The sequence below is a fragment of the Augochlora pura genome, chromosome 7 (assembly GCF_028453695.1).
Source record: "Augochlora pura isolate Apur16 chromosome 7, APUR_v2.2.1, whole genome shotgun sequence".
Classification (NCBI taxonomy): Eukaryota; Metazoa; Arthropoda; class Insecta; order Hymenoptera; family Halictidae; genus Augochlora; species Augochlora pura.
In genome coordinates this window covers 30,754,245-30,781,985 of record NC_135778.1, presented here as the reverse complement: position 1 = coordinate 30,781,985, position 27,741 = coordinate 30,754,245, and the positions used below count along the sequence as shown (strand labels likewise).

At 33.2% G+C, this 27,741-nt stretch overlaps 1 long non-coding RNA gene across 2 annotated transcripts in view; it reads left to right on the top strand.

The window, feature by feature from the left end:
- The first annotated feature begins 7,762 nt into the window (after positions 1-7,762).
- The window catches only part of LOC144473328 (uncharacterized), a 54,928-nt gene continuing 34,949 nt past the window's right edge, over positions 7,763-27,741 (top strand). Inside the window, exon 1 of one of the 2 annotated variants that reach the window (XR_013494547.1) lies at positions 7,763-9,083. This is a non-coding gene — a long non-coding RNA (uncharacterized LOC144473328). The remainder of the gene's footprint in view (positions 9,084-27,741) is intronic. The other variant, XR_013494548.1, reaches the window with a different exon arrangement.

The window sequence follows — 27,741 nt, the reverse complement described above, 5'->3', positions numbered from 1 at the left end:
AACCGACAGGAAATTTTTATAATTTCTCCAATTTATTCCAAAGTTAATTGTATGAAACTGTATTATAATAAAAAAAAATGTCATTTTAATAAAAGAAAAGTAAATTTTCTTCCCATTGATATGTCAATCGTGTTTCTTAATTATCTTTCTGGACATCCGTTTAGGCATCGGTTTTATCAATCTGTCTATTATTTCTGATTCTATTTGGTTCCTTGTATATTGCAACATGTTACACATATTTTTAAACTGAGTGCACAAGAGACAAACACTTTTACTTTAGTACTTTAGTACGTGTTGTCACCAAATACGATGCCATAGAACCTGATATCAGTGGATTAATGAATTAATACATTGTCTGAATTGAATAAAAAATAACAATTAATGCTAAATCAGCAGGCAACCGAATACTTTTGGAGGGGGAAGGGGATGTATGCACAACAGGTTTGATTCGAAGATTAGCAGAGCCACAGTGAAATGGAGACACTGGAACTTACTACTTACTACCCCCGACGCGGTCACTTAAGGCTGATCGATTATATGAAAGTATCACTGGGACGGTTTTTCGTCCTTGAAAGTAGGAAATGAAATATTCGTAGACTATGATTTAACTTTTGCGTGGATGTTCGACTAGCAACGATAGTATAGATCATGAAAAAAGTAAGCCGTCACGGTTCGGTCGAGGAATTTCGTCATTAAGGCGCCATCAAAGTCAGTTAGTTGTTATAGCCTCTAGCAGAGCCATTGCGTGTATCACACGTGTCTCTAGTCATGACACGAACAAAACCGAACCACTATGCATGCTGGTTACACACATTATTATTCGGTCGCGGCACTACCTTACACTCCGTTGTTTTCCGTCCGATCGTTCAGCAACGTTGTGACAGTTTGTAGAAATTCACGAACACGAAATTGATTTGCTCTTAACAGTACGCGTTTCATGGTAGAATAAATCGCGTTCGTGGAATCCGTCCCGTTCTCGCGTTACGTTAGGACAAATGTACCTATCATCGCATTACTTGTTCTCAATAATATTAAAATTAACCTTAATAAATTCGCACGATTCGATGATAATGCATCCCGAAAAATTGTTGATCATTTGCATATCTTTTACGACTTGAAGATATATTCTTCGTGAAAGGTAAAAATCAGACGATATTTCTTTTGTTTCCATCGCCGAGGAATTATTATTGAAATCATTTTACTGTCTTAAATTGAATTGGAGAAAGTCGTTTTTGTCATTTAGATACCTACTTTGTTCCAATAAAAAGATAAAATAAAACGATATCATTATACTGCCACGTAAATTGCATTTCCGCTTAGAAACGAGGCATACAATAGTAATTATTACTGAGTTATAATAACGATAATTAATATCTAATCAAATATTTATTAAAAGAAAAAATTAAACGTGATTTACAGCGTTTAAGTTAACAACAGCCATTCAGTCGTCCAAAATGTAATAAATAACAAAATTATTTATTACATTTCTTGTCTGTAATATACATACAAAATATTATTAATTCTATTTTTTAATTTTTTGTTATGCAATATTTGGTTCAAGGACCGCTGGTTTTGTTTGTTATCCATAATACAGTATTGGGACCTTGTTGCTGCAGAATTTTCTTACCTTCTAAGCTGGCGCAAATCAGAGCAGAGAAAAAAAAATGTTTACACCCTCGTACGGTGTGCAAGAGTAGAACCCACCAGCCTTCGATAATGAACCAACGAGCGAGATCAGTTAAGGCGAGACGCTCGAGTCAATTGTTAGGTTCCTATAATTGACTCAGCCGCCTCGCTCCAGCTGATCTCGCTTCTCATTGGTTCTTGTTTTCATTAAGGCTAAGGAAGAATGCACTAAGGAAAAAAGTTACTCCAGACGAACTCAGGAACCCTCCATTTCCCGATTTTGTGTAACTTTTAGGATACTCCGTATATTTGTGCATTCTAAATTCAAACAGGGTACACTAGGCTGTAGTTTCGTACTACATTAAAGTTACTCGTGACGATAGCCGAAACGAAACAAGTTGTATGCTGGAGTGAAGTAGAAGGCCCTGCAGCAACTTGAACATGTAGTTGCGAATGAATATTGTCCGCTGTCGCGTTAGTTCCGCGATACATGCAACTCGAATGGCGACTCTGTGACATTAATAAATATTCTCTTACGAGAATATATCTGCTGATTGCTGTCAATGTCCATAGAATTGTCACTTATATTATTTTACTTAATAATTGAAAATGAGAAACAAAGTTTTAATGTTAAACTTGGATTCCATTTTTAGGTCATAATAAGAAAATATTGCATACTTACATTTATAAATCAATATTGAAAAATATATTTATAATTAACATATCAAAAATGCGACAGGTATGAGTAGATAATAATGAGAAAGTGGTAGAGCAAAAAGAGTGGTAATTTTACTGTTTTACTCATATCTGCAGCAATAAATGAATTATTGTAGTTAAGAATTATTTAAATAATATAAACGAGTAAGAGTAGTAACTTCTATTATTAGTTAGTGATTTTTTATACGATAATTTTTTAACTGACAGTTATAGGAATATTACATTTCTACATAAATTTTTCAATAAATTAACAATTAATACACAGTATTTATTTAGTGAAAGCTGTCTTAGGCATTATTGTGATACATGTTTGAGTGATTTTTAAATTAAACAACTTCTGAAAATATTAACCAATAATGGTTTACTAAAGTATCTCTATCCTAAATTTTCTATTAAACAATGTTTTTATTTATATAAATACTCATTAAAAATTTCTTTTTTAACAGCTCAAATAACCAATTGATAATTTTTGTGGAATATTTAAACGTCCATTTAATAGTTTTTTAACTGTTCATATATTCTCTTAATAATTTTTATTAACTTCGTAAATATCCACTTAACAGCTTTCTTCACTGTTTTCTTACTGAACAATTTTTCTTAATTATTTAATGTAACAATTCAACTTAACTATTCACATAAAAATTGTTGTTAATTGTTTAAATATCCACTTAACAGATTCCTTTATTATTCAAATATCCAGGTAACAGTTTTCTTATTTATTTGTTTCATTTATTTGTTTTGGAGAATCAACTAAAACAATATCTAAGTTGTCCGTCAAATGCCCTCCACGCAACCACCTGCAAAAAATATATTAATGAAAAGTTACATTTCATTCGATTAATTCAACATTTCTTCGTGTGCTTGAATAAATGGAAATTCGTACCGATTGAAACGGTATATAAATTGAGCGGCTAATTAATTTTCTGTTTGTACCGACGAATAACATAATTTTGCGAGGTGTCGAGCAGCTCTTTCGCAGCCGTCCTAATTGCCTCCGAAATTCCTTGTTCTTCGTTTCTTTTCAACTTCGTTAAATACCCTCTCGCTTTCTGTCGCGTTGTTTTCGAAAATATATAGCTGCGCCCACGTTGGCACCTCTACGATCACATGGTATAAAGTTCTCGTGCCCTGGGCGACGTTGCAGGAACAACAGTTTTCCCTCGCAGAGTCGGCGAGGACGTGCAGGTACAGTGGGTGGGCCACTGTCCGTGTTTTTGGTTCACGCGGTCACCGATCGATAATTTAAAAGGTATTAGTACGCGTGACCGATCTAAATATGTAGTAACGGCGAGGTTAATGCTCGCCCTCGCCCATAAACTATCTGTGGGAGGCGTTAGAAATTTGTTTTTCCAGGAATCTGTTGCAGGAAGCTTGATTACGTCGATTATTTTTTTGCCGTTTTTTTTCCAGCAAATTTCTTCATTTTCTTTAAAATTACATCTTTCAAATTATTATTTGAAAGAAAGCATTGCTCCAGTAAATTTACAAATAATAATTTGAAAGAAATCATTGTCTCTTAAATTAAGAAATAGTCATTTGGAAGAAAACCAAACAAATACATAACACAATAGTATACGTAACGTAAAAATGTAGATACAATAGTATATGCATAATGTTCGTGCAACTTATGGTATATTATATTGTTCAAATATTGTATTTTGAAACTAAAATATATTGTCTAAACATTGCATTTTGAAAATAATATATGAGTGTAAAAATACACCACAGCAAATATCATTGCGCAGTATACATAATGAGGATATTAATTAACTACTGATATTTGATAATTTAATTAGTGTATAATATATAATTGTTTGTTAAAGTAACTGAAGTATGAGTTTTAATTATTGTCTATATTTAATTAATGCCAATCTATTTCCAGCCATCTTTGTGTTATTCAATTTCGCTGATTGATTTCATAGGTGATGATATGCAGAAGCAAATATGTATTCTACCATACATTCACTTTTAGCTATTGAAAGCAAAACTTGAGTGTTTTTAAAATGAATTTTTAAACAGAAATTGTATAGTGAAATAATTCTCGGAGGATATTTTGACTATAACAATTCGATATTTCAATGGCAATATTTTCTGTAAATTAAAATTTATATAATTCATCATAAATACTCCGTTAACTCAAACAATTTCTGATGGAAGAAACCTCGAACGAGAAATCAATCTAACTTTATGTAATAATTATAGAGTTATTAATCCAATTGCTAAGAGATATTACTCCACCCAGTTCTCGAGAAAACTAAAAAGTAATATTTATCACGTACGATTCGCTAGAGTTGTTTATAAAGAAGTACCCCCGTTAACATTAACAATACTCAAAAATGGTAGACTAACATATTGTATGGTTTGAAGGGACTCGTATTGCAGTGAGAATAATTTTTTCTTATATGTCATATTTCTCGAGATTAAATGAATCAAATGAATGATAATGAGAACTCTATTCTGAATAATTTCCCATTTATTTTACAATAATATGTACTGATATTAACTAGATATTAAACCAATAATAATTAAAATAAAAATATAAGTATTATGATTTTATTAAAAATATTTAATAAAAGGATCAGTTGAATTTCACAAGAAAATTAAATTAAATTTAAAAAATTAGAAGAACGGTAGCTATAAATGAGTAAGTATGTACTATCTCATGATTTGTAAATTTTAAGTATAATAATAATAATTAATAAATTACTATCCGAAAAGAATCATTTTTGGTTTATCATCAGAATAATCATTTAATATTGTTGTAATATTATTCATTAAATAATACTGGTTACTCGTTAAAATCTTTGAGAATTTCTCTTTGTAGCAATTAATAAAATATCTGTTCCTGTTGTGGAAGCAAAAATTGTATTTTTAAATTTTATTAATTCCAGTGAAACCAAAATTGTTTATCTCAAGACATCTTTTGTATCTGTTTCCTCGGAAATTTATAATACGAGAACCATTTTTCAAAAGTATTACACGCAATAAATTCCAATATAGCTTGTGAAAGAGTTCCGAAACTTCTTCAGATCTTGATTTTATCTTCTGATCTCTGTGGATTTCTATACAACGGAGTATACATGGTATTCAAAGTTATGCGGCCAAATGTTTTCAGTAGATTATGAACGTTGATCATGATAATGAGATCACAATTATGAATGTTGTAAACATTCCGAGTTTACGTATGAATGTTGTAAACACTCCGATAATTTACATATGAATTTACATATTTATATAAAAGGTTGTCGGTCGGATGTGACACGCAATATCAATAATATTTAAAATGTGATATGTTCATTTAAATCTTCAAAATACGCCGTCGTAACATCGTTTATCATTATTTAAATTGTATTTATTTATTTATATAGTAAACAGGAACGATATAATTACTACTGTTATTACTAGATAAAAGAAACTCTGTGGAAAATAAAAATTATCTGCATCAGTTACACAAAACATTTTACATATTCATTTGTATGCCGACTTGACATTTTGTATTGTGCGAATTCAAAATGTAATAAATTGCGAGAAAATTGTTCGTTCAACGAAAATATAATTATCATTTTGTTCATAATAAGTAACTGTTATTACTGGAAAGTTCAGTCATATAGAAATATGAAACTGCACAATCGTGGAAATTAAAAGAATAGAATAACAAGACTTTTGAACATTTTCACTAACATTCACTCATGTCAAATTTTAAATATCCAATTCCAATTAATAAGTTAATCGACGTCGATAAAATCTCTAAAATCTCTGTTTCTTTTTCAAAATTTGTACATTTTACCAACATCAGCTGACATATTGTTCGTGGGGGAACGATATCAGTGATACATAAAGATATATTCTATTGTAAAATTGATAGTATAACCATGCAACACGAATAATCGAATTCAAATCAATTATAAACCATTAAACAATACAATAAAACATGTTAGAAATATTTTTGTTAGCTTTGACTTGAGGTAGACTTGAGTTAAAGATCAGCCATAACTTCTTTTCTTTGAAAAATTTGTTCAAATCGTTGATCTTCATGATACATCGCTCATTTGTTGCAAAATGGACATAAAAAAAGAATTCACAATTTCTAAATTATTGGTAAAGAAAGAGCAATTTCTTTTGTTTTAGATAAATTTATCATGTAAAAGCACATTTATATTATTGTTGCATTAGAATGTTTCGCTCGATTTCGAGTTTCGAACTTCGATACTAACATAGTGTAGGGATTAATTTGTAAGTAAACCCCACGTGACTCCGTGATAATAATAATACGACAACTAAAGACACCTTCGTTTAACAATAACAAGTATAACAGTTTATTATCAACGTCCCACGACTTACAACAAGAATAACAACGACAACAACAACGGCAACGCAACAACTTTGACAACAACAACGACTTCTTCACGCCACGGTTCTCCTTCGAATGCCTCGATCTTTTCCGCCCGTTCTTTTGCCCTTCCTAGCCTTTTCCAAATTACCCTACTCTCTCTCTCTCTCTCTCTCTCTCTCTCTCTCTCTCTCTCTCTTGCATCCATACTCTTTCGCTCTGCCTCACTCGCTATCTCATTCTTACTCATTCTCTTTCTTTCTTTCTTTATTTCGCTCTCGCTCACTCACACTCTGTCTTTCGGGCACGCAGGACTTCGAGGAACCTAAGCAATAAACTCAGGCCACTCGAAGTCGTCCAAACACGCTGTCGCCATCCGTCCCATTCATTACCATTTTATAACACTCGACCATGCATACCCGGAAAAACCCTACAATAGTTGTACACTTGAATTTTAACTATAAATTCCATTGTAGTTTGAATAAATTTTTTCTATTTTGTGTTACTAATAATATATTGCTGTACATATAATTATAACTCTTTCGATTTTGTATCATTGGATTGCTTATTTTATTATCAAACATGACGTTGTCTTTGATTAATGAGTTTTGAAATGAGGTTTATAATTTTAATGAGTGTTGCAGAAGCTCTCGGGCGTGATACTAAAAACCTCCTACTAGCGTTAGTTTTCGTAGACGATATCTTAATTGCTTCGCGTGACCTTGATAAGATAGAATCATTCAAAAGTCATCTTAAAAGGACATTTGACGTCAAGGATCTCGGTAATGTGAAGTGTTGTTTGGGTATCAAGTTTCGCCGTTCAGATGGTGAGATTCACCTGCACCAGCGCGGATATACAGGATGATCCGTAATTATGGAAACACCGCGAAATGGGGGGTTCCTGAGGTTATTTCAAGCAACCTTTCCCTTTGCCGAAATGCAATCCGCGGTTTTGTTAACAAGTTATTAATGATAAAAGATTGTTGCGCGCGCACGAGGATCCAACCTGCTGATTCGCGCGCGAGCCAACTGACTGAAGCCGGGTCGCGACTGCTTTGAACCACGATTAAAATAACGAATAAGGATTTTATGAATTTCCTATTAATTTCTTAAATCGGCTGGGACTGATGGCATTTTCGGCCGAGTAGGTGTATCCGCCACATCTCGAGAGGAAGTGTTGGAAATGGGGCCCTAAGCGAGTAGTTCCCATGCATTGCGATACGTGTTAATGCAATCTAAGGGTTAAATAGTCTAGCGGTGTAACATTCTGAGGTTTAACACGTTGACGAAGGCGCCGATATTCACGACTTTCTCTGTGAGTTGACGCCCGAAATTTACAAAAATTAAATAATTATGTTAAGTTTATAATATTGAATTTCTATGTTTTTACTATTGAATATCTGTTTACAATGTTCAGATAAAATAACATAAATCTATTTTGTAGTATCTATTTTGTGAAATGTAAGCAAAATAAACAAATGTACGCAGCCCACGGGTTTGACACGTATGATCCACCGGTGGGTATCAAAATTTAATATTCGAACAGTCTCACGGCTTAATGTACTGACGGTGTCGTCTGTAGTCTGTTTGTTTACAAAAGAGTTTCGACCTCCGTAAGATTCTTGTTGTCGCAGTTATCGCGCCTGCTTAATAGGCAGAAGGCGAATGGCAAAAACGAACCGCTCTCAGGGACTCGAATGCGCGCGGCTGGCTGCGCCTGAACCAGAAGCGCGCGTGTCGACCTCCTGTCAGAGCTGCCCGTCCGTATCGCCGCAGGACGAGTTGTCTCCGTAGGAAAGCCGCCTACGGTGGTAGTAGTAGCTTGGCCAGTCTCGAGAGGGACAATTTTTCCGCGTATCGTTCAATGGTTTTCGCGCACAATCGATACTCGAACTGCACGGTAGGCAGGTGAAAATAGCTACGCACGTGCATGCGAACGCATAACTCGGTACATTACGGTACGGTACGGTACACGTGTCCGTAGTCAGTGTTGTTTTTCTGTACCGAACCTTGACGTCGTTGCGTCTAGCTTCCTCCTAGTGACTTTCAAAATAATCGTGAAACTGTGTTGAACTATGTTGAATTGTGTTGAACTGTGTTGAACTGTGTTGGACTTTGTTGAACTGTGTTGAACTTTGTTGGACTTTATTGAACCTTATAGAATCGTTTGATACTGTGAGAATTCGAAAACAACTGTTTCGGTGAAGCACGTTAAAAGAAGTGCTCCAGTGGCCCGGTGACCGTGCGGGAATCGATGCGACCACGATCCCGAATATCGCGCGTCGTGTCTGTTGACATCCCTCTGTGATACGTCAATCCGATATCCATACGTCAAAGGGCTACTAACTTGTTACTGTGTTCTGGAACACGGGACTCGGCACCTGGCACCTGCTGCACATCTCTCCAACTGGTAAGCTCGGCCGCTTTATCCAGTTGTCCCATTTCTCACTGATCAGCTGGTAGCACCCGCGTTGCGCTCGCGCGCTCGTCGAGCGGTTCTATGCTATTAGGCCGTCGCATACGTTTTAACCTATTGACTCTGTTACTTCGCGTAACCTACAACTGCGGCCGCCAATTATTCGATACTTTTCGGGATAATGCTCTTCGAAATGGATTGCTTCTATTTAAACCGTGTGCTTGAGTTGCAATTGTTTTAGGTTCCGCGGGATTTGAGCCTCAGATTTTGGAGAGTTTACGCGGTATTATGATTGTTCGATAACTCTCGTGACGTTTAGTGGTCCCTAACATTAGTATAACTCGAATCACAATCAGTTTTCGTCCTATGCATCTATTAGAAAAAAATCGCTTCTCGGCCTTATGGCTAAGATCAAATTTTAGAAGTAAGAGTAGTTAATAAGACAATGAATGTAAAGTAAGAAGACTCACCAAAAAATGTAAAATATTGTTTTAAAAAAAAAAAATTATGTATTTGTATGGAAGGCAGAACGGATGGGTTACATCCACTGCCAATAAAGTTTCAATCAATCTATTAGAAAAATTATTGAAGCAGTTAAAAATACTGTTGTACTGTTTTCAGTTTAGTAAATTTATTCGCAGAGAGAATACAATTTTGTTCCTCTTTTATGTGACGCGGTTAACGCAGATGATTTAAAAATTAAATAAACATGTGCGGTCTAATTCTTTGAATAATGATGGATTTTATTATTTTGCAATCGAGTGGCGACTCTGAGGCGCCATCAAAAAATTGCTGTCTCCGAATAATTTTAACATCATCCAGTTTGTTTATATTTAAAAAAGACGGCGCGAGGTGTAATAAAATACAGTAATTTATACAAAATAAAAATACTATAAGTCAAAGAAAGTAGTTTAGATTTCGAGTTAAAATAGCTTCGAGTATAAAGGGTTATTACTTTGATACCTGTTGTTTAAGTTATTTCTTGGATCTGGATTTTACTTTGTGTTTGAACAAATTGTTTTTCAAATATTTCTTTGAATAAATGATTCTCTTGGATATATTGCTCTCTGTCGAAAGGCAACTATGACACGAGCTTGTGGAACGACTTGGTATATGTCACGAGAGAAAGATAGCACGGTATGCAAAAGTAACTAACACGGATGCATAAAAAACGGCGAGATTGAAAATGTGTGATCCGATTAATTCGACCAGCATGCTGCGTGTACTGTTAATTTATGCAGTCGCAGCCGGCGGACACTCGAACTGCACATCAATTTCGAGTTAACAATAGCCGACTTGTGTCAGTATTGTTCGAAAGTTTGCGAGCTCTAAGCTCTTATTGTTCGTAATATGAAAGCTCGGTAATTTAGCTCTTCAACGGAAATACTCGGAACTTCTTCGGTACAACACTGAAGTCTTCAACCTAGCACGTTTTAAAACATAATGTTCTTCATCGCAATTTTTTGCGAATAGTGTTTGGGAACTCGCAAGTTCTAAGATCCTATGGTTTACATTTACGAAGCTCTGTAATCTCGCTTGTTAACGAAAACAGTTTAGAGATTTTAGTTTGAATACTAAGGGCTTAGAACTTGTAAGCTTTCCAACATAATTTTCCACAACGCAACTTTTGAAAGTTCGCAAGCTCGAAGACTTAATTTCTTATATTTAAAAAAAAACCTTTGTAATTCAGGTTTTATAAGTGGAATGTACGATCGTGGAAATCGCTTTAACCTAATTTTAAACCTAAATTTTATATCTAATATTAAAAATCTCATAGGATTTTTCAAAACACGTCCTCATGTTTGAGATATTTTAATTCAAAGTTTGGAAGATTCTCAAAGATTTTTATCAAAATTTTGCACATTCAATGGAAATTAAGTTTGTAAATAAAAAAAATTAAAAAAAATATGAAATTTTTAAAAAAGGAAACATGTTTTTTTTCGAAAATAAAGAAACTTTAAAATCTCGAAATACTTCAAGGTGAGTGTACGAGAAACTGAAACGGAAGCTGCAGAGAATAAACAACTTAAAAAGTAAAACAGTAGATAAACTGACCTTAAAAATAGGACTATACCTAAGTAGCTTCCTCGTAATTTGCAAAATAGGCGTTTTCGTTTGAGAATAAAAAATGCTGAATTTTTAGCGATCAGAAGTGATCGATTTTAGATAATCGGATGACTATAATTAATATTATAACGATTTACGCAATTTACACGAATAATACGTCGTCACAGCTGCAAATATGCGTATACATTAAATATTTAGACAGTCTTGGATCATTTTCTCAACCTACCGATTTTCAATCATTCTACAATATTTTAGAGTAAAACCTTTTATATCGCGCAGTTATCTCGGTTGAAGCGGTCTGTAGCTATAGCTTATAATAATAAAAATTTTTTTTTGAGAACTTTTTGGTCTTACCAAAGTTGGCTTTAGAAAGTTGCAGTCGACGGTAAATTAAAGTGAACTTAATTGAAGCTAGTTAAGCCTCGAAGAACGTACAGAAACGAGCTCTCCGCTGAAACTTATGATGCTGTACAGATCAAGTTCATAAAATAAACAGCGGAGGAATGTAACGAAGTCTTTGAAACTCCTCTGTGGATCTTATGAACTGACAAACTATATACAAAAATACAACAAAAATTAATACATGTAACAAATCGCAACCACTCTTTTAACTATTGTATTTCAACAAACTTATGACATTAATCGATTTATCGCTTAATATTAATATATGCTTTTCTATGGCTTTTTTCTTTGAAGCAAAAATTGTTTGTAAGTAGTAAGAATTACAACAAAAGAAGGAACTAAATAAGAAGTTCTTTATCTAAATAATTTTATTGGATTAAAAATAAGAAATTGGCATTTCTAACCGTTTTAATCATTTCGCTGTCTGAGATTGCCACTATTCGATTTTGCCATAAATGTATGAAATTCGCCATCTGGTGATTAATATCGATTGGAGATAAAATGATGTGTTCCGTGTTGTGCGCATTGCCAATTTGATATTCTGCTACATGAAATGCTTGTCAATCTTCGAGAAGCAATATTTCATTATTGGAAGCACATAGGATTTCTGGCTAAAAGTATTCGTTCATCTTTTTTAAAATGCGATAACATTTTTCAACCAGCTGAATGGCTTGAATTTTTTTAAAACGTTAAACAAACACTGCTCTACAGTGGTTAAAATACTTTCTTTTAATTTTGATAACGGAATAAATGTACTAGTTGTTGTGCCTGTTGCAATTTCTGTTTTATATGTATACAGAGTGTCGTGATGACACAACCGGATAGGGACTGATTTTACGACAAAAATATAAGTAGAATAAAAAGTATAATATTTTGTTCATTTAAGGCGTTGTTTTTTGCGAAAACTGAATTAGAAGATGCATCAAGTTGGCGTAGATTATTGTACTACAAGAAGTAGAATCGGTATGTTATGGCTAGACCATAACAATCCCATAAATTCCTTCGTTATCTAATTCGTGTGTTATCTACATATGAACCGTTCTGCTCTATTGCCTCCTTCAATGTCTCAGAAAGCCTCATTATGCCCTCTTTCCAAAAGATTTCAGACTTACTCTCAAAATATTTTCGGATTTCTGACATTTATCTCGGAGAGAATTTTTTAACGAAAAAAAAACAAGTAATAATCGAACTGGAGAATACGCAGGATGAAGTATTGTAGAACGTCCCAATCAAACTGTAAGAGTTTCTGTCTTACGGCCAACGTAACATGCGGTCTTGCGTTGTCGTGATGAAAAATGACATCTCGTCGGTTCGCCAATTCTGCCCGTTTTTCGGTTATGGCGGCTTTCGATTTATGCGGATTGGATTAGTGGATTGCAATATTTTTCAGAATTGATCGTTCCACCTTGTGGAAGGAGCTCGTAGTACACTACATCTTTCCAGTCACACCAAATGTACAAAAGCACTTTCTTCTAATGATGTCCTGGCTTCGCAACAGTTCAAGGTAGATTTTGCTTATATCAAGTGCGTTTTTGATGCAGGTTTTGATATAAAATCCAAGTCTCGTCTCCAGTGACAAATCTCTTTGAAAAAGAATTTCTTTCATGTCGCTAAGGAAGCAAATCGCACATAGAGACGTTACGCTGTTCATAAGGCCGGTCTCCGTGAATTGATTTGGAACCCAAACTTTATACGGATTCATATATCTCATCTTAATTAAATAATTATGTATCGTTGTCCTGGGAATGTTAGTGGCAGCCATTATCTCGAGCACACTCTACTCGAGGTCATATGTAATGTCACGCGGAAAAGACTTATGGGACGTCTTGCCAACTTATTTTTGACATAAAATCAACTGCTATTCAAGAGTACCACCACTTACATGTTGGTCAATTATGTGTTAATCGATAAACATAACAAAAAAGTGTATAAATCATTAATTTATATATAAAACTTTTTTTCTGGAAAGTCTACCCTAGTTGGAATGAGAAAATAAGATAAAAAACACTTGTTTTTTTTTTAACTTTCTTTACCTAAGACTGGAATGAAAATTAAAAAAATATATTTTGTAGATGTCGGTAACTTATAAGCACGTTGAAAATGTCATCGTCATTTTCATCAACTTTGACACGCGCTTTAAGCAATTAAAGATCGCGAGAATTGCATTTTCCAGACATTTCACAAAAACAGGTGGCTTTTACATCTTTTAGTCGCAGTAGCCTGAGTAAGCATCAACCGATTTCTACGAAATATTCAATACTGATATAAGTTATGGAAGAGTAATAAATGAATTTTTCAAATTTTTATTATAGACTTGGATAACAAAGTGAGAAAATGAGAATATTTTTACATTTTTGTATTCCAAGTAATAGCGAAAAAAAGTATTTTAGTCTTCGCAGAATGAATTAGTTCTTTTAAAATCATGTAGATCAATTTTTAAAAAGCTTTTACGTTTTAAAAGATGATCGAATACTTTCTGCCAGCAGAGTTATACACATATGTTAATTCGCAGAATTTCTCTATGGCGTTTTGTCTTCGATCAAAAACCAATTTATCATTGCAATTTTCCACTGGATTGACAGGACGTAGACCGAGCTTCGACTGCATTGCACATCATGTCTACTTTTATTTCAATATTGCATACCTTTCAGTCTTCCATACTTTTCAATATTTCGAACCCACTTCTCAGGAGCGCTGCTTCAGTTTTGTGGCCCATTTGCATGACTAGATGCATGAAAAATACAGTACAGCCTCGATTATCCGAATCTCCGATATTCGTATTGTTTTTCTATACAGGATGGTCTACCTAAATCAGTCCGTTCCAAATATCTCCAGGAATAGTGACGTTACAAAAACTGTTTAATAAAAGAATAGTGGCATCAGCAGACGAATAAGAAGTATAAAGTAGCTTCTTCCGAAATAATTTTTCACGGAGTTTTCTAGATCATTGATATTGATTTACACATACAAGTGTATTTATTTTTGTTCCACTGCATAGTTTACCTTGAAACACATGTATAGGATGTCCTCAAAGTTACTCAAAGTCAGGAAATGAGGAGGTCCCCATACTATTTGAAGTAACTTTTTCCTTATCGCAAATGGAATCCGCGGTTTTGTTTACGAGTTATCAACAAAAAAATAATGACCAATGAGAGGCGAGATCAGTTGACGCGAGGCGGCCGAACCAATTAGCGAAAGTGGGCTTCGTCCGCTTGTTAAGGGTTAAATTTAGGATACTCAAGTTTCTAAATAAAATTGGCTTTCTTAATTGTCATTGCCGAATCGCAACTTTAACTTTTGAAGACTCGTAACATACGAAAACTAATTTTTTAATTTCTGATGTAAATAGAGAAATGAAAAAGAATACAAAAATTATGTTTTCAAAAATAAAGGAATAAACTATTATATTTATGAAATTTGTCGAAATTGCAAAAGAATAATAGGGACATGTGGTCCCAACTCTTAGGCTGGCGTCCATCAGACGACTAAACATTTTTGTATTTGGATCGTGAGGCAGCAAAAAAAAAAACGTCCGGAGTAATCTCCGTACGTAACATTATATGTATTTCTTTATTTAAAGCAATTCGATAACTTTAAATTATAATAAATTGAAAACTGAATAATATTTTATTTAATGTTATCCCGATAAAGCTGAAATATTTAAGTAAGCAGCATCGACTATTATATTAAACAAATATCTAATTCCAATTAATACTTTATCTGCCAATAATAATATATTTTTTAGCGAAGAGCAACAGTCAAAAACTGTTTATAAAATTTTTCAGAAACTACGGTAATCCTATCCACAATCCATTAAATTACAATATTTACATAAATATAATGTAGCAAACTCTTTTGAAATTCTATTGAAAATTTCAGAGAAAATATTACTTATCGTATTTACAAGGAAGGGTCACCAGGGTTGATAATTGTTTTTTTATGTGATTTCATACAGCGATAGAGCTTGTAAAACTAAACCCAATGATAGCCAGTTTTGGGGGCAAACGGTTTAAATTTTTTCAGATAATTAATATTAAAGTTTTTAATAAAAGGTTAGAAAGGCGTGCTGGATTGCGATGCGAGGGTTCGAGTAGACCCGGTCGAACCTCCCACCTTTCCTTATCCTTAAAGGTTTTAGTACTGGTATAGTAGTATTTCGCTCACGTTACTAGCCCTCTTAGTGTCGACCAAAAGTGCGTGTGTACCCGAGTGAAATGTACAGAACACGTTCGATGTACAATAGTTTGATAAAGTTTTGGAAAGAAATTGCAAGAATTTTGTAAAATCTGGTAATTACCAAATTCAAAAAGGGAGGAGAAATAAGAAATGAAATTTTTGTGTAGTAAGACTATTAATCCTTTGTATTTGAGTGGCGACTCTGAGGCACCACTAAAATTGTTCTATCACGTTCGAAGGTAATTTTTATACCACCAAAGCTCAGATTTAAAAAATTGTTAAACAGTGAAACAGTGCACTTTTTTACATAGAATAGAAATATTACGAGCCAGGAAAATTATTTTAGAATTACAGTTAAAATAGCTTCGATTGCAAAGGTTTAAGAAACCGATATTTTTTCAAGAGTAGCCAACAACAATATTGTATCGTTCTTCGGCACTAAAATGACTGGGGACAGATCAGCTTTAATCGATGATACCCGAACCGTGTACCGTTTCACACCGCGCATATACTCCCTCGGTTTTGAACAGTAATATATAATAAATAATATATTTATAAATATATATACGTATAAATATATAACAAATTTTATTCAGAAAGTTCAGTCTCTTGAATGTAATAACGTTGTTGTTAAGTATAAATAAAATTATAGTATAGGCATAGTAACCGTTTAGAAGGAAGGTGGGGCAGTAATTAACTTGCAATGATCATACACTGGCGAGAGTAATTATGTGTTCATGTTTTCCAGTACTTAGCGCTAGATAATATATTATTAATTGTCACGGAAATTAGTGGCACTAAGTGCTCTGTTTGAAAGCGATTAAAGCATTATTGTAGATTAACATTATGAACTCGTTGGGTGTAGTGTACATGCTAACCTGCGCCGTTATTTCGCAGTTGAATATTTTATTTCATTGAGTTTAGGAATTCATTTCATATGTATTTTATGACACTGATAACGAGTACCACATTCTCATAGGCTATATTAACTCACTGTTAAACCTCATTGGCAAAGTGACCCAATACAGATCAGCATTTACAGATCAGCAGAACGTGCATTTAATATAATAAATCGTCGATCTTTATATGAAATCCCAGTCTCGTAAAGCATTTTCTGAAAAATTAGAATGACAAAACAATCTTTTGGCGAATAACAGGTTGTAAAATATAAATACACGATGCTAACGGAATTCTAAATGATTTAATTTTATATTGTAGAAGAATTTGTAATTATTCAGAAGCTCGACCTCCTTGCCGATTTCGACGACCTTGAATTATGTTTTCAAGGTGATTTCTCACGAACAATTTTTCCCTGTGAAAAATCCTAATGGAGATGAATAATTGAATAACTACAATAAAGAAATCACCAGTGATAAATTTATATATATTCTACAGGGTGTTCCACGTATTGTTGCCATGGTTTTTTCGAGCACTTCTAACAGTCTGAAATTAACTTTACTTTAGTTTTGTCAGATTGTGAGAAATATTTGAAAAACGTGGCGACACTTACGTGGACCACCCAGTATAATAATATTGTAACATGCTATCATACATAGTCTGTAGTCTGTAAAATATCGTAATGATTTAATCTGCTAAAATTAATGTTATACAAGATATTGTCATTTCAAGTAATAACAAAATTAAAAAAAATCATTTTAATCATTATCTAGTACACTAATCCCTCTATCATTAAAAAAAATTCAAGTCGGTTAGTTCAGTGTGAAAAAGGAAAGTTATAACGTTTTATGTATTTGTCCCTGACCGTATATAGACTTCGCTATTGTCTATAGCATGATTTTGTTATCGAAAATCGACCAGACTACTTGATCAGACCGAGAATAGTAAATGACTTGGTTCTTTCCACACTTTCGACAACGTCTGTTTTTCCCGCCCAATGTAATATACTTCGAGGAATCGCATTACATCAGCCTGCTGAAATGGGTATTCGTGCCAGTTTTATAAATAACTTAGCAGAAATTAGAAAATATCAACGTTAATATTATCGAACTTTTAATTAAAATAGTGTGTTGCCTTTGTAATCGAAAAGCTATCCAATTGTTATTATAGTTACGTGATTTTTAAGTAGTAACGAACACATTAGAAAATATTTGTGTGGATTCTGTGAAATTTGGTTACATTTATTGACGTCGTAAAGATAAGTATTGTTCCCTCGCGACCTTTGTGTTTACATTCCTTTTCTTACTAACTGCCCCACCGTCGTAGTTATCGGTTGCTATTGACACATGGCGATCTTCGTTAGTTTCGGCGAATAGCAACCTATAACTGCGACGGTGGGGCTACTGGTAAGAAAGGAAAGGTAAACAGAAAGACGCCTTCTTGTCCTGTAAGGATTATACATGTATTGTATCTATTAATGTTTTGGTAAAGGAAATAATTACTTGAAATATTATCTCATGTGTTTAAATTCCTATGAGTGATTTGAAACTCTACTTCTTACGATTAATATTATTATCAAGTATTATATAATATTATTATAAGTATTATTATAGGTAATATTATATATAAGTATTATTTATAAGTATTGACGTAAATTAGTTCACTAGTCTTTTTTATACAGCCAATAGATGCCGTTTTTTTTTTAAATGAGCCAGCCTTTACAATCTAGTAAACATTTAATTTTAGATTAAAACTTTAATTTTAAACTAACGTTAAAAACTGGTTCACCAGTACTTTCCGTAAAACCGACAGACGTACCAATACTTCTGAACGGAGGTGTACCTATGTGTCTCTCTACGATAAGACCGATCAATATCAAGATTCTTAAACGATGGATTGCTTAACTACTTCCGTTGGACGAAAATAGACCAGGTATAAATCGAATCGAACACTCGAGGATCGCGGGTATTAATATAAAACTTGAGCAGTCGACCACCGAAACAACGGTCGTACTATTTCAAAGCATAATCCATTTTCAACCAACAATGCCAACAAGACCTCGCTGTGAGAATTAATCTGGCAGAAAATATTCCATTAAATCGTGGACGTGATTATTGGAAGAATTATTTCGGCGTGTAATGAACGTCAAAATTGTATTCCACAGGGTGCCTCAATGTAATGTTACTTTTAGCGTAAATGTGATATGCAGCTTCGTTTACGAGGTATTAACAGATTTCGATGTAGTAGCACGATAGGAAATTTGCAAGGTATTTTGCTAGTATGTTGTTCAGAATCTCATTTTCTATAATATATTTTAAAACCATCAAAATCAGAGTTGAACCCTTTAAAGTAAACAATTACCGAAAAAGTTACTTCAAATGACCTTAGGAATCACTCATTTCCCAAGTTTTTGTAACTTTTGGGACACCATGTATTGTGTTCCTAGCTCGGGACTAATAATTTTCAAGCCGTTTTGTTTTTTACAAAACGAAGGTGAACAAAATCGTTCGTGTGTTGATTTGTTTTTGATAAAATCGAGGTAGGATTTCGGTCAACTACGCGCAATGTTGAATAGGCTTTGCCACTGCATCTGTTCATTATACATGCACAGTTTCCATTTTTCCTATACGAGCTGAATGCCTCCACGGTAAATTTTTAACGGTTTTTTAGAAAATATTGCTCGGCATAGAAAATGTTATTCATTTATACGCTTCCACTTTTTTATACGCATACAATAACGTCGTTTTTCAATTCTCTTGTTATCGTACATCGTTTATCGATGTATTAGTTAGCCAAAAAATATTTCAAACAGAAATAAGTTACATGAGAAGTCACTGCTAATTATAATTATACCGTGGATTTTGTAAATTTGTGACAAAAATTACCAGATCACACGGGATATGCTACAAACGCTTCAAGAATTCAAAAACACTGTTTCACTATTTTTACCTCGGTGGGATTATTAAGAGAACTATTGATTGCCTGTGCAGTTGTTGCATCTCTCAATTTACTTAACAGAAATTCATTATGTGCATATGTCTTATTAAATTGGAAGTATATATTGTAGTGCAGCATGTAACACGTTGTTTATATTGCAATATTGTGTAAATGAAAAAAAAATAATAAAAGTGAAAAAAGATAAAAAGTAGGAAAACAAAATAAAAATTAAAAATTAAGAAATCGTAGAAAGAAATAACATAAATAATGGCACATATATAAATTAATAACGAAAGTTTATTCTTTTTCCGCGTCAGATAAAGATTATCATTCGAATAATCTTCGAAGTGATCAACAAAAACAAATAAATAAAACAGTTATGTCTCCACCTCCAAACAGAGTAATTTGTTTTTTACATTTTTCCTTTAAATGTGTTGTTTTCGAGATATTTAGATTGCCAGTTTTCAAATGAACACTGTGTGTAGCATAAGTGACTTCGGCTAGCGATATAATTTTTGAGAATTCAGTTTCCGAGCCCTTTTCGATGGCATTCCACAAAGTTTCAGCAGTTCGAATCCGGGCTCTATTGAAAGTGAGACACTGGTTGCGCGAGTTTTCAGTGGTTTACCCCGGGCAGTCAATAATTCGTGGGTTGAGTAACCGGGCACAGGTTGCATTTCGTGAGCAGCCGGGTCGAAGTCCGAGACGTGAGCGGCTGTTCCGCGGTTACGTGAGCAAGAAATCAAATTCTGGAATCTCATTATGCTAATAGAGAGCCAAGACAGTTGTCGTAATCGGTAAATTAATACGCGTTAAGTGATAGGATCGCCAGTTTTTTGGACCGAGCCACCCGTTTGCACGCACTCGGACTTCTGCGGAAACTTTTCGTCCTCGCTTTTATTGGAACTTTATACCGCGTTCGCCTAAACTTACGCGAAAAATTGTACAGACGAGAATGTAGGTCAGGGAACTGTTCAGAAATGTCCGTTGCATAAACTATACCTTCATTTCATTACTTACCGTTTGCTACTTTAAAGCGTATTCTCGTTTAACTGTTCACTGGTTTATATACTTCGATACTCTTTTACGACGGTATTTGCATTTGTCATTTAGGGGAAAACTACCATGAATGGAACACATTTATTTGGGACAACATAACAAAGAAATTGAACGACCAATGTAATCCGTTTTCTTACTTTGTTTTTAATTTATTTAAAATATACAGTGTAACAAAATAAAGTAATTTTCTTTAATAGTTGTAACGTTCATTTAGTGTCTAAAATTCATTTTAACAGTCTTTTAGTATGTTCTTCGTAATTATTATTTTATTATATATTGTTTCAAATTGCAGTATACGGTTTATATTTTTACATTCACTCAGATATTTACTTTAGTTCATTTATTTTAATAGTTGAAATGTTTATTTATTACGATGGTAATTTATTATACTATTTGTGTTTATTATATTTCTATTTACTACGTTGGTGTTATTATTATGAATTTCAAAGTCAACTAAATCAACTATAATAACGAGTTAGATTCGTGACGAGCACTTTGTACATAATTTAATAAATACCACTGTCAATCATTTCCATTAAATCGAAAGAAAATTTGGATTTTCTGTCGTCAAAATTTCAGAATGAAAGTAAATTAAGTAAATTGGAAAACGAAGATCCCTTCGTTTCATCAAGAAAATTATGAAGGTCGGAAGAGTGTCAATCAACGCAGTTCTTAAAAAAATTGTAGTGCAAAGGGTTCACTAATGGATGATGCTTTGATTCCTTAATGTTTTGATACATGATTTTTTATTTAAATTACCATGACATTTTCGCTATCAAAGATAGGAAAAGTTATATTAATTGTCCATTGTTCTATGTCACCAAATTATTTGTTCGGAAACCAGTAAATGACATTGGCCCACTGCCGCAACTAGTAAGAGGGGGAATGTAAATGTGTCGAGGTGCCTTCTTATCGCGCGAGAACTATACCACCAGTGTCTAATATACTTACCGAATAAATAGAATTTTAAAGTCGGTTCAGTTTTCAGCTGATAAAACGTAAAGGAATCGATTTTTTTAGAACTACGGCCCATCAAATATGAATGATCTGAAAACATTCTCGAACGGTAATCACAAGAATATATCGACACTGTGAAGATATTAATTCTGTTACTCTAGAGCTTCCATATGGAATCTGCATTTTTTCAATTTTTGTTTAGGTTTTTGAAATTAACTGTAGAGCATATGTTTTTATACTTCACATATGTATTTGAGATTTTATGCAAATATTTTTATCATTGTCAACTAGGGTTAATAGTTTAGATTACCCACAACTACTCTTATGCTTAAAAGTTTTCATTTATTGTATTCGATCAGGTATTTTTTAAAGACTATTGACATACAACATAGAAATCCTAATGTTGGATCTTTTTGATGTTTTTAATTTAATGAGTTTTTTTAATATTATTAAATTGATGAAGGAAACGTACAGACTGTGGCATTAAGAGGTACCCTGAATTTCAACGAATTCAACGTAGTTTAATTTTATTTTCTACAAAGAAAATGTAATATCATAATAAATCATTCAAAAGCTCGCATTAGAGATGATTGCTTTAATAATATTTAATTTTTGCATCTCGTCTTATTAAAAATATATTAGAAATTATTAAAAATTTGAAGTTATATAGGCCTGTGCCGTGATAAGTGGTAATTAACGCATCGAGCAAAACATAGGCATGCTGTTAAAGATACTGTTAAAACTGTTACACAATACAGTTAGAAAAGTTACCTCGTATCTCTAAAAGTATCACAGGTATTTAAACAGTAATTCTTATTCGATCATACTGTCTGCCAATTTAGTACATTACTGTCAAAAATAACTAGGTAAAGCACGAAAGAGAGAAGAATCTGATAAAATTTTTATATTATGTATAACTTATGAATTTAGACAATTTTTATTTTGCATAATAATCTGTAATTATGGATTTTGAACTTTAGGTTAATTTGACCTGGCCACTGGACACGTTAATTTGTATCCAGTGAATTAGAAATCATTTGTAGTTTGACAAAACTACATAAATAATTAAAAAATAAAATACAATACATTAGACTACAAAAATGTTTATGGTTATAAGTAGAAATTTATAATATTTAATATACATTTAAATATCGTTGATCCAATTTTCAAATTTTCCAACAGTTCCGGATTCAGTTAGGCTATGTGCTCGCGGTAGGTGGTCGTAAATTGAGAATGCGGCCAATTAGATACGACATACGCCGACTGAACGAAAACTTGTACTATTTACGGTTATGGTTTCTCGTGACAGAAAGTGTAGTTACGACCAGCAATAGTTACGAGAAAATTTACGAGCTAGTTCTTCGAGACAGTGCAAGCCGGAAACTGAGAATAAAAATTGAGACTTTATAGTTATACTAGGAAATGATTTTTGTGACTTCTTTTTCAGAAAACTATTGACATAAATAGAGAAATATTGATCTAAAATACAGGATGTTTCACGTTATTTGCAAACCTCTGTAAATTCTGAAGTATATATTGTACGAAAAAGTTTCTTATGTATACTAAAGTTACATGATTTATACGGATACATTTTGTAGTGTATTTATTTTCCTCTGGGTAGAGGCATTTCAGAGATTTGTAGGATAATTTTGTTTTTTTTTTCTTAAAATGGAGAACTATATTTTTTATGCCAAAATATGGAAGAATGTCGAATTTTTAGTCAAACAAGTATTGATCTCGATTAGTCCTAAATCTAATAACTAACGAGCAATTTCACTGTACTTCTTGAACATTTTCTTCGTGTAATATTGCGTTAAAGATTTAACCTTGCCAATGTTATATTATGGTTATTTATTAAATTTAGGATTAATGGAGATCAATACTTTTTCTTATTTAGAATTCAATATCCCTCCACATTTTGCTGTAAAAAATACAGTATTCCATTTCAAAGAAAAACGAAGTTAATCTTCAAATCTGTGAAACACCTTCACTTTGAAAAAAATAAATACACTACATAATATACCCTTATGAAATATGCAATTTTTTTATACAAAACTTTTTCGAGCAACGCATACTTTGGAAGTTACAGATGTGTGAAACTATAATTATGTAAAATATAGAAATATAACTGTAAGGAAATATCTTTTAAATGGCAGTTGTTCATTATATTATTCATTATAAATGTCATACATTATGATATTTAACAACTGGTTGGCATTGTAAAAGAATTCAAATATGTTTTTTCAATTTTTTATACGAACTTATAACGAAAATTTTAAAAATACATTTCGTACATATTAATAACTTATATGCATGCTAATAGTTAACATATGCTATAAACAATTAAAGATCGTAAAAATTGCAGTTTTCCACTTTAAAAAGTGTACGAATAATTTGTATAGCGACTGTATATCATAAAGTGCACATTAATTAAAAACACCTTTTTGGAGTATTACTAAATTAAATAAGAGGAGGAGTCTTTTCAAGTCAACAAGTATTTATAAAACAAATACATCTTGTAATACAGTATCACAAGAAGACATTATTGCATAAATTTTTAAGCAATAGAAGGAAACTTCTGTATATTGTTTCTTTCCCGTAGAGTAGCAAAAAATAATATATTGGTTCGTTCAAAAAGTTTTTTCGTTCTTTTGTGAAAAAATGAGATAATTTTTTAAGGTTCCTGATAAAAAGCAAAACTTGTTTGACATTCTTCTGGTAGCTTTGAAATCTTGTGTTCGTAGAAGTACTGCTTTTTATTGGTAGAATACTGAATCAAATACTTTTTTAATACGATTATAAAATGAGATTTTCTTTAAAAATAAAACAATTCTTGAGGCGAACCAATTTTACTTATTACTTTACTTTATTCAGTTGAAAGTTATAGAAAAATCTTGTTAAACGTTACAATTCACACCGCTGTCCACCGGGATGAAAATAGAAACGGTCGTTTTTCCTTGTTCACCGCAATAACGTCTTCCATACTTCCTCTTTAGGGATCTCGATGGAGCATGATAAAAGTGATGGCGTTCATCTTCGTTTGGGAAGCGAACCGTTTCCCACTATCGCATAGTATATTCCTTGGAGAACAGTGCTGTCTGGGATCGTCTGGGATTTCTGACATGATCAAACTCTTTTAGCATAACCAATTCGTCTCAAATTAGATACATATGTATGTACACTTACGGACAAAAGTTAAGCAACTTTTCATATCGTTAATTTATATTCATATCGTAATTTTTCATACCTAATTCTTAATCTTTACTTTATTTCCTTTTTAATTTTGCATTAAATAAAACAATGTTGTAATATAAACACTGTGTCATATGCTGTACTATAATGAGTACTTTCATTTCAATAAGGCGCATAAATCGAAAGTACATACTCATTATAGTGAAGCATGTATAAACAAATATAAACATACTGTTTATATTTCGATATCGCGTTATTTAGTGTTTACGATAGAAATTAAAAGAGATAAAATAAAACTGAACAAAATAGAATATGTCGCGTCGCAAGCGGCCTATGCAGTTAAGATTATGACGGCCCTCAGGTAGTTTTTTTATAACACCGCGTCGATGCTTTCGGGCCTTCGGCGGCCCCTACCAGATGTGGCCGTGAGCAGGGGTGCGGGCCAGCGACAGCTACGCTGAAAACAATGAAACTTGGGAATTCCCAGAATTTAGCTATCCCTTCTTCTTGGGCCATCTTTCTAGTATTCATTGGTCTTAATATTATTTAAGCAGCCAATGAAATACTGACCCCACCCACACCATTTACGTAGGAAGGCCTAATCGTAGGATGAGAAGCGTATCTTCTTCACTTCGCACTTTGCACTCGGTAACTTCTCATCTAGTCCGACAATCGACATTTTGTACATAGTTGTTATAGTTTGTGATAGGTTGTTCGTCTCTTTTATTATTAAACCTTGTTAAATACGGCACTCTTGTTCCATCGCAGTTCTTTCTAATACATCCTCAACGTATTAATTTATCGCAAGGTAGGTGCGTTATTTAATCGTCACCAACTAAGGCAGACGCTGTAACGCACCGCGCAACAGAGTAAAAATAAAAAATTAGATAATTTGAACAAAATAAAATGGATATTTTCATTTACACAAACTACTTTACGTTAAGAGAATTTTTTGCACCCAAGAATATAAGTGTGGCTCATTTAAATTCATCCAGTCAAATATCTTCAAAACCGACAGTGATATTTGAAATCAAATTTCAATGGTTTTAGGGAGCACATAATATGATGTTAATAAGATTTTTCTAGATAAACTTTTTTAATAGAATCGGCAACATATTTTAAAGCCACCAAAATCGGCGAATGGTGCAAACTTCGAAATAATTACCAAATCAGTTTCTGGTTATGTAGACCTCGCGAGTTCTAACAGTACATTTACAGGCGAAGAAAGTCCAGAACAATGATCTTAAGTATAAAGTAAGGTGGTCGTGATTTCAAATAATTGCCGAAAGTAATTTTTGATAGAATATTGAATACAATCGAACTTATTTGCAGTACGAGCTCATAAATAATGTTGGATTTTTTTGTACAAAGTTTAAAATGCTCAGTTGATTATAACGTCGCTTCACCGAGACAGCACGATGGGATGTGAGATAAGCGGTTTCATTAAAAGTATATACGGGCATCGATTTATCTGCGGCGTGCCGGTAATAGCTTTGATGTAAACGTGCTAGTTTGTAGGCCTCTTCGGGAACTGACGTCGTAGATCGTAAATCGTTCGGTTCTCCTCCTGATGATTGAAATATTTCATTGTTACAGTTGTAGCTACGTTAATAAGATAACAAATTTGACTTTATATTCTGTTTACAATGTAACAGTCTATAACTTATTTTTTCAGAAAATAATGGATAAAAGTAAAATTAGTAAATATTTACCTTGTAACATGAATTAATAATTAATTGACGATGTATATATTGGGAGTAAAAATTAGTTCGGTCTCAAAAAATATCTCGTCTTTTGAGGCGATTCAAGTTACAAGCCAATTTTCGATTTCTGCGAAAGAAGTGAATTTGTGACCTGCCAAATCGTGCTGCATCTGCCGGAACAACCAGTAATCAGAAGGAGCAATGTCCGGCGAGTACGGCGGGTGCGGTAAAATATCCCACTTGAGCGTTTCTAAATAATTTTTCACAATTTTTGCGACACGAGGCCGAGCGTTATCATGGAGAAGAATGACTTTGTCATGTCTCCGATCGTACCCAATTGCCATAAGGCACCCAATTGCCTTGCTTGTGAATCATTCCCATGGATTTCAATCGTACGGAAACTGCTTGTTGGGTAACTCCCAATGATGCTGCAAGCTCCTCTTGAGTTTGACTCGGATCTTCATCGAGTAATGTCTCTAATTGTTTGTCTTCAAATTTTTTTGGCTGCCCAGAGCGAGGCTTGTCTTTAACGCTAAAATCACCATTCTTAAAGCGTCGAAACCATTCCCTACATGATTTATCAGTTGGAGCATTGTAAATTATTAATTCATATTTATCTTATATTCGACTATTGATGTATTCGCATGGAGGATAAAAGCTTCACATAATTATTTATATTATGGGAACTACACTGATAATCTTAATTTTTTATCTCGATAACATTGGAGATGGTGTTAACATACTTTCTGACGCGACTGTACTTCATATCACCTTAGAAATCAGCTTCTTCAAAGGAATGTGCGACATCCCTCGTGAACTCTATGGAACTTTAATGTAGAGTGCACAATAAAGTGTAATCTAACCCGAAGATTGAATAAAACTTATCCTGTTCACACCAAAATCAGTTTACGTTCGATTAGGTCACATTATTTTGGAGTGCAGATACAAGAGATGGTCATACAAGAATAGAGTGTTGTGAATCATTGTAGATTCAAAATAACTTTTACATTTTTTGTGACATTTAAACAAAAATTTAAAAAAACAACATATTTGTATTTTTCTATGTTAAAAATAATAGAAAGCCAATAAATTAATCCATTATTCTCGGCTCAATTCTGCATTGATCATTTATTAATTTGTCCCTACCACATCTTCACATCTTATAATAAATTGAAATACGGAATTTCTCCATGTTGGAGAAGTTTCGACGATACAACGATGTAAAAGTTGCTTTGAGTCTGTTACGTACGACAACTTTCTGT